General features: G+C 40.5%; 1 protein-coding gene and 1 pseudogene across 2 annotated transcripts in view; both read left to right on the top strand.

The window, feature by feature from the left end:
* LOC147337109 (uncharacterized) overlaps positions 1 to 14,427 on the top strand; it is a 360,298-nt gene that overhangs the window by 309,869 nt on the left and 36,002 nt on the right. The gene's annotated exons all lie outside the window — the stretch shown is intronic.
* LOC147337110 (protein NLRC3-like) overlaps positions 1 to 14,427 on the top strand; it is a 547,272-nt pseudogene that overhangs the window by 521,456 nt on the left and 11,389 nt on the right. The window lies entirely within an intron of this gene.

Here is a 14,427-nt window from a genome sequence, read left to right as displayed (position 1 = left end):
TGCGGAGAGTAACAATACTCTTACTAATTAGCTCCCTTTCACACCTTTGGGGATATTTATTTTTGTGTTTGCAGCGCTGTGAGCCAGAACAGCGAGAGAAAAATCTGCAACAGCGACGAGCCGAATGCTTACGTGAATCGCAGCAGCTGCACATGTGCTACGCTGAATTAGAGGATATCTTTGCTCTGGATTTCTATTTCTACTTTTTCATTTCTATATGATTCTTCTTGCATCTAAACAAAGATGATTCAATTTGCTAAATGTTGATGGCTCTTCGTGCTCAGGTGTAAATGAGACGTAATATTTGCTCTTGGTTTGGTTCTCCTGTACAGAACCTTGCAGTACAACAGAAACCTAAAAACATTATTTGTAGTTGTTATTCTTAGTTGTTCTGCTGCCTAAATACCACAGGGTCTGATTATGAAGTTATTGAGCTGCACATACTTTACGACCTGCTTAAGTTGGAGGTCACAGCGTCTGTAGAGCAGCTGGAACATAATGAAGTCTACAAGGTTAAAGTTTTCTCTTCAGTTATTGTTCTTTCTGCTGCTTGGTTTGATGGATCTGAGAGCTTTTGTTTTTATTATTGTTATTATAATTATCATTAATATTTTACTCTCTAGAAGCTTTAAAATAGTGTTTGTGTTTGAAAAAATTGATTTAAGAATTGAACAGAAACATCTGTCCTTCTGAAAATCGCCCAAAGGCACGGAGACAAAGTCAAAGGATGCAACCTGTAACTTTCTCTTCCTTCATGTCAGGACCATCATCCATGATTTATATAAAATGCATATAGCAACAGTAGCACTTTAGTTTGGACTTTATGATTTCTGTAACTGGAAAATATTATTTTGTTTAAAGACAGAAGTGACCGCATAGTTGCAACATCAAAGGGAAATATTAATTAATTAGCATCAAGTATATTTGTTGCTTAAGCGTTTGCACTATAACTTAAGTAGGATTATAACTTTTAAGGAAGGAAAGATTTCAGATATTTAGTTCACTGCTTCAGTTATTTTATATGAAATTAAAACATTTACGTTGGTCAAACATGATGCTCTAAATCAAATAAAAGTTTGAAAATAAATGATGTATTTTTAAATGCTGCAACAAATGTTCACAAAAAGTAACTATAATTAAAACCAGTTAAACAAAATCAAATGTTTGAATCATGCTTAACCAAATGCCAGGCTGGAGAGCTGAACCTAAAGTATACGTAGAAAGATTTCAACATCTGAGCAGTTTTTAATGTTTTTATCACATATAAATGTCACAGCAGTGGGTCCTGGCCCAATGCTTTGTGTTTTTGGTTTTCTTTGACTCTTGTTTTTCTTGGTTTTTGTTCTTCTTATTTATCAGGCTCTCAGTAATCTTAGTTCTCCCTCCCTCAGTGTTCATTTCAGCCTGTGTTTAGTTTCTGTTCCCGTGTCCCACGTTTCATCGTTTCATGTCGAGTCAGCCCTGTCTCTCTGTTTCCTGTGTCTCCCCAGTCAGCCCCGCCTCCCTCGGGCACTCATGTGTGATACAGAGTAATAAACTTAAATACTTATTTTCCACCCTGATTTACGAATAAATTCATACCAAATCCTACCATGTGAATTCATGGATTTTTTTTTCACATTCTGTCTCTCACAGTTGAAGTGTACCTCTGGTGCAAATTACTGACCTCTGTCATCATTTTAAGTGGGGGAACTTGCACAATCGGTGGCTGACTAAATACTTTTTTGCCCCACTGTACAGCTGATTATGATGCATGTTTTACTATTGCTATGTTCACATCATCTGCTTGGCTTTATTACTGAAAGCCTGGAGATCCTCTGACGTGTGCATGGCTGATGTGAAGTATGATTAGTCCTACATGACATCAACAGCAGAGGCAATGAAAGCTTTGTTGTTAACAGGTTGTAGGTAAAGTCAAATGTCTACTTCTACACTTGTGTTGGGTAAAGTTCGTCTCACTGCAGCAGATTTATATCTGTGCTTTCACAGGGCGTGATGTGGAGCTCAGCGCTGAGGTGCAGGTCTCCTTGGAGACGGCATCCTGGCTGAAATATTATCATGCTTCCAAAACATTTCAGCTTTTATTTTGAAAGAAACAAGACTTGAAAACGAATCCCCTTCTTCCTCTTTGTCTTTGTTCTTCAGAGGAGTGTCACCTGGACAAACTCAGGGCTGTTCTAGAGCCTTTCTTATTATTTGACTCCATAGAAATAAAACTGAATCGAATCAAACAAAAACTCCCAAACAGCTAAAACACTTTGCTTTATTCTCTTTTTTAACAAATACGTTGAAGTCCATCCACAACAACACAGCTGAGATCTCCTTTGTAATCAAGTGTTTACATCCTTTGTACAGATCTGCATACAAAACAATCATTTACGTCCCACAGAAGTCTAGTTACACGTAACTCTACAAGAACTGGTGAATGACAGAAACATGAGACACATGATCACAGGTGATAACAAAAAGAGAAAGAATTCATGTGTTAGTGATGTTTTTCAGCCCTGATGGCTCATGTTGGAGAAACAAGCTGAGGTACGTGGAAAGTTCACACACACAAGTGGGCGTGAGCGCACACACAGAGAGAAACACAACTGAAGCATCTGTTTGCTGTTTCTGCTTTCATCATCTCTGCTGCTGTGTCAGGCTGGGGTCTCTCAGTGACGTGGTTGAGGTGAAGTATGACGAGTATCCCTGATTCAGTCCATCGAGACAAAGGGCAAAGAAAGCTGTTGTTAACAAACTCTATGGTGATGTGGCGTTTAGCTCTGACTCTACGCTCTGCTGAATCCTTTGAACCTGCTGATCAGTAAAGCTCTACGTGCTGCAGCAGATTGACCTCATCTGTGTTCACAGGTGTGGACCTCAGCGCTGAGGTGCAGGAGAGTTTCATTCAGTTCTCCCTGCAAACAGCATCCAGCCTGGAAATACTGTCATCTTTCCCACAAACGGTGCTCTTATCTCAGAGAAGAAGTCTGATGTAAATAACTGCAATCAACAGTGATGTTCTGCACAGATCACTTTTCCATTTTGCTCTCTAGATGAGTCCCAGCTGCCTGACCTTGTGTCCAGGTGATCGTCTCACTGAGGAGCTTTTGTTCTGAAAATCTCACGTCCATCACCTGTTTCCTTTTTACTATCTCTGCTCTTTCTTTATTCACAATGCTCATAATATCACACAATTATATTCATCACCTGCATGTTTTTATCCAGCTGCTGTTAGAACCAAACAAATAAAAAGGATGAAAAGCCTGAAATCCTTTGATTTATTACATTTGAAACAAATATGAGAGCATCCCTAACAGCACAGCTGAGACCTTTGTTTTAATCAAGCCTTTGTATCGACACACTTGTAAAGATTCATATACAAAACATAATAGAATAAATCAATATAAAATACACATAATCACAAAAATGCAGCCATGTTGTGAGTTTGCATCTAAAACATGCATGTTTCCCTTTGTACAGGCAGATTTACAGCAGACAAAGCAACACGCTGATCGACTTTGACCGCTGCAAAAACAAAATACCCACCAAGTCTGAAGTCGATCAGAGGAACTGTTGACAGACTGACAGACAAACAGATGCTTGATTCATTAGTGCGATTAAATGTTCTTCTTTAGCAGCATCACTTCATGTGTTTGTGTTCCAGGAATAAAGGTCTGTTTAAACTGGACGTCTCCTCAGCATCACTCGTGCTGTCGTGGTTTCAAAGCTGTGCAGAAAGAATCTGAGGGATGATACAGAGGTGACCAAAGTTACAAACATCCAGCTGTGCTGCAAATGTTTGCAGAGCTCCAAACTCTTTGGCTTTCTGCAGAGCAAGTATGGAAGAAGCACCTGAGCTAACTTCAGTTTAGACGATATGAGGAAAAATGCTGCTTCCCAAAGTTTCCTACAAGTATCCAGTTTATATTTAGAGAAGCGAAGGCTCTTTATCCTGACAACTACTCCCTGGTGGATCCCTGTCCTGTGACAGCAGCAAAGACTGTGTATCAGTATCATCAAAGCCACTTCAATAACCAGTGTTTAAAGCTCTCTAGCAGATGGACTTCAGTGGCAGCAGCCTCTGTCTGCTGTGTACAGAAGGTTCTCTGATGAAGCACACAGCAGATGCTGCACTACAACAGCAGCAGCAGCTCAGCTTCAGTTTGCTTCGACGCCCTTTTTGACCTGTGAAACAGCAGAAAATGAAACATTTCAACACCCGTTTGTTAGCGTGAGCTATTCTGCTGTTTTTCATCATTTCACAGGTGAAATAAAATCACATTTACTTCCTGTAGGAGTGATCGTGTCCAGCCTGACTGAGACCATGTGCTCCATCCTGCACAGGTAATAAACCTCTGACATGAAGGGCTGTCAAGTAGTTTTAGACAAATGGGGGTAAAAGAGACGTTAAAAGCTTAAAGAGAAACTACATTTTCTAAGAACTGTCTGACGTTCACCTCTCACACAGTGGATACGATTCTGCCGCTGCAGGAATAATCTTTGTGGTTGTGAAACTGTCCATGTGTTTGCAGAAAATGTCACATGTTCAAAGCCATCCCAGCACCTGGGGTTTGTATAAGTGCAGCTGCTGGTGGGGAGATAGTCTCACTCTTCTATATAAAGAGTCAGCAGGCAGCAGATCTTCATCTGTGATCTCCTCCATCATCACGTCTTCACTCTTCAGCAGCTATGGCTTCACTTCGTGCCCTTCTGGGAGTGGTGCTGTGCTCCTCATGGTTTCTGCTTCTGCCTCAGGCCGACTTTGATTTACAGAGTCATCCATAATATTTTTTATTTTTTATTTTACTGCCCATCTATTTTCATACAAATGTCTCCGTCTTATGGAAAAGGGGTGGAGCTTATCCAACGAGGACAGGCAGGGCCCCCCAGACAGTTTAGCAGTCTATACAGGAGGCTGACCTTTGCAACATGTACTTCTATAATGACTTCACCATTTAGGTTATTTGGTTATGTTTCACCCTGGATTTTGTGTGATAATATTTATTTTGTCCACTGATTTAAAAACAACAAACTATATGAATATAAAACAGAGTGAACAACAAAACATCAGCTTTGGAAACTTTGATGTAAAATTCTGCAATTGTTTTCTCAGATATAGCATAAATCAAACTAACATACATCAGTGTGTTATTAATGTGCACACACACACACACACACACACACACACACACACACACGTGTTACAATAAACAGCTCTTATGCTTCTGTATGATTCTCACTGCTTTCCATTTGCGTGTCCACAGGTTGCTGTAAGTGGTGCTTGACTGCAGTTTGCTCTCATTTCAAGTGGTTTGCTGTCACAAAGCCAACAGGAAGTCCGGCCATGGTTGAGCCAACTGAAGATGGGTTGAAGGTGGCGTCCTCGTTTCCTCTGTGAGTGCGAGAGGACAGACAAAGCAAACACCGTTTGGACAGCATTAAAATATTTACACTGATGATTAATGTTGTGTCTTTGCACCTGTAGCGATACATGTTGGAAAATGGAGACTTTAGCCACCAAGACTGACGTGCCTGGAAACTTCCCTGTGAGTACGCCCACAAAGACAGGAAACAGTTTAACCACCGCGGTTAATCCTCCATCATCATCATCCAGTATTTTTCACATCTTTTCTTCTGCTGTTTCCCTTGTTGTCAGTCACGGGGTTTGTGACTGAAATGCGTGTGGTCGACGGGAAGCCTGACGAGTACGGCCTGAATCATTCCATCAACACCGGACGGAGTGAAACCTTTGTTGAAAACAGATTATATGGTAACGTTGCATTTAGCTTCAGTAAACTGTGAAGTTACAGCAGCAGATTTACATCACGTGGCTTCACAGGAAGTAGTCTGGACCTCAGCGCTGAGGTTCAAGCAGCTCTGCTTGCAGACGGCATCCTTCCTGAAAATGTTCTTCATCTTCCTAAAACCAGAACTTTTACATTGGTGCTGAAGTTCTATATAAAAACAGCCTGAAATACAAAGTGATGTTGTGCACTGATTACCTCACACTCTCCATGTTTCCTTCTACAGAGGAGTGTCCGCCTGAGTGTTTTGTCTGATCTGTTGTTGATCGTCTCATTGACACTGCATGCAGATCTGACACCAGGGCTGGACTGGGACAAAAAATGGTCCCGGGCATTTTGACTGGAGACCGGCCCCCCAGGTATTAAAGGAAAAACCATGAAGCCTTTGAATGAAAACAAACGCTGTTGTCACAGTGATGGACGCTGTCTTGTTGGTATACATGCATCAGTCTAATAAACTTAAACCTGCACCATCCTCCCTGTCCTGGTATTCTAAACAGGAAGTAGACTGTTGGTCGAGTTAACCTCCTGAACATCTACAACACACGGTGGAAACCTGACATTAAGACAGAGACTAGAGGTGAGACATGATCATTGCTGATTACTGATGACAGATTTAGATATGTTTTCATAAACCTTTCATTTGCCACATCAATAGCACGGCAGGGCAAAATATGTTTTCTAACATGGCAACCTTTAAAAAGTGAAAGGAGACAGAAAGACAGCTGAGAAAGAATCAAACGGACTTTTTGATGCATTTTACACACAGTACTGGTGCAGAATCTAGAAAATGTGGGAAACACTGGCATCATATGCAGTACTTACTTCTGAAGAAATTATGATGGGACCCTAAAAAATGACTATGTACAATAATGGATTTCTATACATTTTACATCAGATGAAAACGTTTGTTGTAAGATTCAGATAATTATTTATTAAAAGTGAGACATTTTAAATGAGAATAAGAAAGAAAAGTATGTCTTTGTGCCCCCCTCTCCCTGTTAATGCCCTACCTGCCCCCCTGGCAACACTTTGCTAGACCCGCCCCTGCACAGTTACCAGCTGTCAGCTACACAAAAAGGATCCTGGTGTTATTAGTCTCTCAGAAACAGTTCATAACTTCAACTCATTTTTGTTTTGTCATGTTTTGTTCTTTACATTGTCTTTCTTCTATATAATTGTTAAACATTTAATAAATATGTCTACAAAAAGATTTTAAAAATCAGACATTTCACACAGACACCCAAATGATTTCTGACTGATGAAGGGGGCTGAAGGTGCCCTGCTCTTGCCCAGCTTCTGCTGCTCTCTCCCTGCTCACTGTCAGCAGCTGGCAGCCTCGGTCCTGCCTGAGACTCTTCATCTATCAGTGCCAAAGAATATGGGAAATAGCAACGCACAACATGCACATTACAAAACAAGCACATGAATCAGCATTACATTCATTAGTGAAGTGCTGACGTTCGTTCCTAAACTTTGGGCCTTAATTAACATCACTGTGAACTAATGTTTGCTTTGCTTCTTAACCAGTGAAGCAGCGAGGGGCTTTCTGAGGTTCCTGCTCGTAAATGCCCAAAATGAGTCGAGTATTTCTCTGCAACTACAAACTCTGCTTTCATCAGAGGTGTAAATATTACAGCACTGTGTCAGAGTCACTGAGGCTGGAACACAGAAAAAGGAAGTAGATGTATTTATTTTTAGACTTTATTGCCTGGAACCACTTTAAAAATACACTTTGGGTCACAATTAACTGCAGAAAACCAGGAATCCACATATGAACATTATCTGTGCAGAGATTTATGCTTCTGAAGGTAAACAGTGAAAACTTGCAGCACTAAATGCACAGATAGCCAGGCGTTTCACATTTTGGGACCATCTGCCAGTTTTCATTTCTTAGGTATTGAAGAGCAGAAATGATTGAATTTTATTTACATGCTTAAAAATGTTTGCTTTTGAATATTATTTGAAGAATTACCCACACACTCAGGCACTGTGGGCCTGTTTCCCTTTGCACAACCGAGTGTTGGAAACGGGCCTTTTCTCTTTAAACTCTGAGGGGCTGTAACTTTGGCTTCTATTGGCAGATTTGCATGATTGACCCTCTTTTTAAAATAGTTTTAGCCAAGAGAATCAAGCTAACATCACTGTTTTTACGTCAGCTCACGTCACACGAGCTGTTTCAAGAAAAGTCCTCCTGTCACACAGCAATGCCTACATCAATCACACCACTCTGCTTAAATAATAATAATAATGTTTAGTGAAGCAGGTGAAGCAAAGGGCTGCTTTTAATAGGCTGGGAGACCCAGGTGTGCTGCTTTAGCTGCTGAGCCTCTCATGCTAGCCTCCATCTATAAGCTGGGATCACAGGAGCACTGCAGTCCTGACTAGATCAAGGATTGTTATTCATGCAGGTGACAAAAGTTTACATTCACAGAGTCATAGGATTGAGCCTGGTTTGAAAAGCAGCTGTTTAATGCAGCTGCTTAGAGTTCACACACAGTAGAAGAATCAGACTTGAGTCACATTTCAAACACTGGAAAAATACTCAGCAAGTAACAATGAAAACAGCACAGACTCAGTATATCCTGTTCAGTCCTGTGTTTGATATGAATGTGCTGTTCAGAGAGGATCTCATGTCCTCTTTTACAAAGCCTTTGTTTCATGATGTTTGTGTATAAATGAATGTAGGTGTGTTTCTAAGTGTGAAGGAGCCCTGGGAGAAAAGACTGAAGCTTGTGCCAAAGAACAAACAGGAAAGAAAGATCAGCATTAATGAAGACGAGCACAGAAGGAGCCCAAGCACGTGTTGCTTTTTCAGATTTCTCTAAAAGTGTGTGTTCATTTGTTCCATCCTTCACAACAAACAACAGCTGACAGACACACATGCACTCTGTGTCACTTCACAGGGGCTGATGAAAGTGGACACAGTAAAGGGAGAGCTGGACCTGCTCTACACATCCTGCACTCTGTTAACAGACTTTATTCTGCAGCATCAACAGATAAAAATATATGAAGATATAGAAACGTTTAACATTGTGACTGTTCACATTAGTGAAGCTGTTACTTTGCTGCCAGGTGGGAAAAGAAGCCTAAAGCTGAGTCTGATTAAACATCTGCTGCACCAGAGAGTTTCATGGCCCTGCTTTATCCTGTGCTTGCTGACCACCTCGTCCTGAAACCTCTTCATCATCCTCACAGTTGTGTGAAGAAAGAGGGAAGCAGGTGGAAACCATCTGTGCTGCTGTGTTCACTTGTGTGTGTGCGTCTATGGTCATATCTAATGTGTACCTACAGACAAACACAAACACAAACACCTGGCATTGCACAAGAGTCTCTACTGGAGCAACCTGCAGATGTCAGAGATGTGATTAGAGGGTAAAGTGGACTAGTGAGAGCATCTATGTTGTTGTTGTCTGCTGGGGGACAGCATCAGCTCCAGAGATGCATCAGGATCAGCAAACTAATCTGCAAGGCTGCAAGTGTCACTGAAGGAGTTTGAGTCAGTGAGGGACTCAAACTCACACAGCTGGTCAAGAAGGCTCAGCAGCTGCTGTATTTCCTGAGGAGGCTGAGGAAATTTGGTATGTTGGCCAAGATCCTCAGGAGGTTCTACAGCTGCACTGTGGAGAGCAGCCTGACAGCTGCATCACTGCATGGTACGGCAGCACTACTGCAAACCGCAAACGCCTGCAGAGAGTGATAACAACTGTGGAGAAGATCATCAGGACCCCGCTGCCCTCTCTGCAGAGCAGCTACCATCACAGAGTCCAGAGGAGAGACACACCTCTGCCCTCGAGACGAAGGTTCAGAAGTGTGAAATGTAGAACATCCAGACTCAACAACTCCATCTTCCCCACTGCTATCAGACTCCTGAACAGCTGACCGACCTCAAACTGCAGTTTGCACATCAGGTCACTTTGCACACTAAGTTCATTTTGCACATTAAACTCCATGTACATCCATGTACATCGACATCTGCAGACCACACGTGTCTTCAGTTACTTATTTGTACTTATTTGCAGTTATTTATCTTTTTATTTTATTTTTTTAAGTTATTTCTTATCCTTATTTTATCTTTTTATTTATTCTTATCTTGTTCTTTTAACCCTTATCTAACTTGGCATTGTGCATGCTCTTTCTTCTGTACATATGAGAATAAACGCTTTGAATCTTGAATCTTTGAATCTTGAATCTGTTCACATCTGTATGTTTCAGCTTTGTCCTTCAGTCACAACCTGGTGCGTCTTCATCTTAACTTCCTGCTTCTATCGTGGTTAAAGCTGATGAATCCTCTGGAGATCAAACACTGATGGTGTTATTGGAGCTGAGTGAAGTTTGATGGCTTTATTATCCAGGCTGTGACACATGGCAGCTGTCAGAGCAGAACACATGAAGTCAGCAGTTGTGTTTAAATTCAGTTTAAATTCAGGGACACGGAGCCCCTGTTGATCCTCTACCTAATCACACGAGCCACGGTGTGAGAACGGGTGTGGGTCACAATCAGCCAAGGTTTTGGGTGAACCCATTGTGAGATCTAGCCCCACCCTATCATGTGATTTCCTGTGATCAAATGTCCCAGGATGTAAGTGGGCGTTAAGACGTCCAAGTCCCTCTTCAAGCAACTTAAAGAAGTCCAGACGCTTTTCTTTCCAAGCTCCTTCAACAACATCATTCATAGAACAGCTTCCAGCTTCTTTTGCTCGGCTACAGTTTGGATGGATTTGCATTTAAAGATGCAACAAGACTAAAATGGTTAGGGTCAGGAGGTCAAAGGTCAGAGCTCCTGTGGGTCTGAGGGCGGCCTCACGCTGGAGAAGGATGAAGGATTCTGACCTGAGCCAGTGTTTGACATGAACACATCAGCACTGCTGTCAGTGAGCCTAACGACAGCCGTTAGTGAAGGAAATCTCCGTCCGTAGATAGAGTTTCCTCCTAAGGCATGGGCACCAATAAGCAGAGTTCATCCTTTAACATATAACAAAATTAAAATATTCTCATGCATGATCAACGGTTAATCACGGTACCGGCCGGAGTACCGGGAGCAGTTTGAAAAAACAAGAAGACGCGGAGACTGTTCTAGGTGTCATTCCAAACTGACTCAAAGTTTATTCTTTTGTGCAACAGTTTTATAGGCAGACAACAAGTTTCAGTTTCAGACCCTGCCCACTGGGTGGGGTGGTGTCCTGACAGTTAAAAATCCTTTGTTCAGCAAGGGCAATAAAAAAAGCGCTCACAAAAACAATAAATCTTTACCGAGATCTCCTACATCCTGAGTTCTAACACAAAAACCAGATGGTCTTCACATAAACATTTTGAGCAAGGTAATTTGTTGGTGTTTTCCCTCCTACTCCAGCATCCACTTTCACACCATAAATCTTGAGTTGTCAAGGCAAGAGAAAATAACGGTTAACCTAAAGAGCTTTGTTAAGTTACAGAATCTTCAGTCTAATATTATCATACAGGTCCATTAAACACTAGACATTTAGAATCCTTTAGTGATATAAGTTTGCACATGGTAGAATACTGCATGTAGTTATTTGCATTAGGAAATGTTTAACCATATATACCTAAAGGCACATAATTAATGATGTGTGATCTTTTAGCAGACTGCACTGAGGAATGCACTCAAGGAATGCACTTTCCCAGTTTTAAGTGCCTTGTTTACATATAGATGAACTGTTGGATTTTCCAGACCAGCAGGCCAAAAAAAAGGTTACAGAGAAAGAAAAAGACAACTAGTAAATGGGCCTTATTGAGTAACAGTTTTCCTGTATAATATCACTACAAAACAATATCCTGTAAATGCTAACCGTAGTGCTAAAATTCACAACAGTTAGCATCATTTCAGTGTTTCAGTCATAAAAACACTTCCTGTCTCTGTGGTGGTTACAGTGACATCATGCAGTTTGTGCTTTGACCTCCACAGGGCGACAAATCAGCACAGACAGAGAGCTCCATTCAAACTTTGCTGCCATCAGGAATAATTCTTCAAATATAATCATCAGTGTTTGAGCAGTTATGATATCAGGGACAATCTAGACATGTGTGACAATACTGAACATGTCACATGACACACCTCAAACATCATGTGATCCACTCTCAGTCTGCACTTTCATTCATGACTTCAACAGGTTGAAACGAGCTTTGAAGAAACATTCAGTGAAATAAATCTTTCATGGATTCATGTGAGCAGCAGATGAACTTTGTACCAACAACATCTTCAATAACAGAGTCTGAATGAAGCTCAGGTGTTGATGCTGCTCACTGATTGGACGCTTGGTTTCAGCTCTGCTCTCAGTCTTTACTGCACAGGTGAAGGTAGAAAGTGTGACTGGATCTATAGACTGGAAACAGAGAAACATGCTGAACATTTGAAGCTTTGCAGCAGAAATGTTCATGTTACAAATACAGCAGAGCTGATCTGGGATCAGTGTGTTCACACCTGCAGCTACAACAAGGTTTCATGTCTCCACACGTCAGCATGTGAACTTTACTCTGACTCAGTCTGAGCAGTCAGACGGCATATTTTTAAAGTTAACACATCAGCACACACAGAGCTGAGCCCCTCCCACCTGTGCTGAGTTTCAGGTGGAGCCCCGCCTCCTTCCAGGAAGCAGCTCACCTGTGTGTCCGTGTTTAGTGTCCAGGTGTGGAGTGGAGCTTGTTGTTGGTGTGTGAAGAAACTGTAAGTTTGCTTTGTTTCCTCCTTTAACAGTTTGTCTTTAGGAACTTTACTGTTTGTTCAGCTCGTGTTTGATTTCTTCACACAACAAACTGTGTGTGTTTGTATTTCCGGTCTCTCCATTAAAGTCAGTGTGTAATGTTTTCCAACAAGGCCGAGTGTCTCCGCCATTTTCTGGCCTTGTGTGATCAGAGTCCGGGAATCAGACTAAACACACTGAATGTGGCCTGAGCTCAACCGGAGAGCCGCTGAGCTCCGGATGTCTTTATTTACACGCACAGCAGGAGACAGAGAGCGCACTTTGTAAATGAATACTTCGTATAGATGTGTGTTAGATACAGGTTCAACATGTCGGTCTTAAAAATACTGCGTCACAAAGTGTTGGCTCCTCTCCAACAGGAAGAAGTGTTACAAAACACACGAAACTGAACTAAATTAACTAAATTATTGAGAATGATCAATGAAATGATTTTGGAAAACTGATTAACATTTTACAGGAAATGGCCTGTTAGTGTTGTTAGTTTGGCTAAAAAAAAGACTGAGTCACTGCTTTCAAAAAGTTCAGTTTTTATCATAAAATCTACATTAATCTACGTCAGTCCAGCCTCTGACCCCGTAAATATATAATAAATAAAAAATCAAATATAAACTGAAACAAGCAAACTCACCGTGGAAACTAAACAGAATTAAAAACACAAAGTGTAAAAGAAATGGAAATAAAAACTAATTAAAAATTACAAAACTACAACAACCTTGCTGTCTTTGGATATGTTTCGGGTGGAGGTTTCAGCCACCACAGATGTCTTCCTTCATTTGTCTGTAAGTCAGTGAGATCATTTAAAGATGGTTACATATCTGCCACAGTGTTAATTTAAAGTTCTCCCCCTTTGTGTTCAGAGGCAGCAGGTGGAGGGACAGCAGAGGACTTTGTTTTTTAAAACAAATTTGATTCAGCAGGTCGGCCTCTGTTAAAAACATCACGAACTGTCCGCTCAGACTGTTCACACTGAAACAAAGATGGAGGATAAAACATGTTTTACATTTCTCAGACTGAACAAAAGTTACTGTATTAAGTTTAAAACACTGTTAATAAATCGGAACATTTAAAGATGCTTCAGTCACGGTTTTTATATTAATAGTAAGTCAGATGTTGAGCTTTGGCGTGAAAAAAGTTTTTCTTTTTTCCTGGTGAGGAAAAAAGTTTGAAAAAAATCAGTTTAAAGTTTTATATATACATATTTGATTTGTACGGGACTCATATTTTAATACTAAAGTAAACCTTTTGTCTTCTGTCTGTACAAAATACCAGATATTAAAGTGCAGATGTTACAGATGTTTATATCTATATTTTATTATGAAACAGAACAAATGAACAGTTTAGCACAAACAAACGTTAACATGTAGATATTGTACTAAACTGCAGTGAATATGAACTCAAACTTTGACTTTTACAAGATTAAACTTTATAGTGACGTGTAGGAGAGGAACAGATGAACACGAACTTTGACATTTGAATACAAACGAGTGATTCTGAGCATTTTTTTTCTCACCTCATCTTATAATATATTTGCTTATTCTTCATAAACAGTAAAAAAATCAGATCAGTGGATCTATTTTACCGTTTTAATGGCAGAATGGACAGAAGTTTTATATCTGTGTTTATTTTTGAGGGGATCACTGTATATCAGGACTGTTATAGTTTAATATTATTTCTGTACAACTGCTTCAGCAAAAAAGCTTCAAGTTTGAAACCAGGAGTTTCCATAGTGAGTTAAAAATATTTGCACAGCAGCTCCGAGAACTTTTATCAATATTTCTTTGAATCCTCTAAATTTCATTCATAGGTGTTGGACTGTTCATAGGTCTCAATAAAGTTTGTTTCAAAAGAAAAAGACTGACACAGACACGTCATCCGTCTGTGTTCATGTCACATGAAACTTAGTGGAAAATTCC

Source organism: Aulonocara sp. 'chitande type north' Nkhata Bay, linkage group LG3 (assembly GCF_057382095.1).
Source record: "Aulonocara sp. 'chitande type north' Nkhata Bay isolate Kocher_YH1m ecotype deep benthic linkage group LG3, A_spYH_male_GT1.1, whole genome shotgun sequence".
Taxonomy (NCBI): domain Eukaryota; kingdom Metazoa; phylum Chordata; class Actinopteri; order Cichliformes; family Cichlidae; genus Aulonocara; species Aulonocara sp. 'chitande type north' Nkhata Bay.
This window is presented reverse-complemented; position numbering and strand designations above follow the sequence as displayed.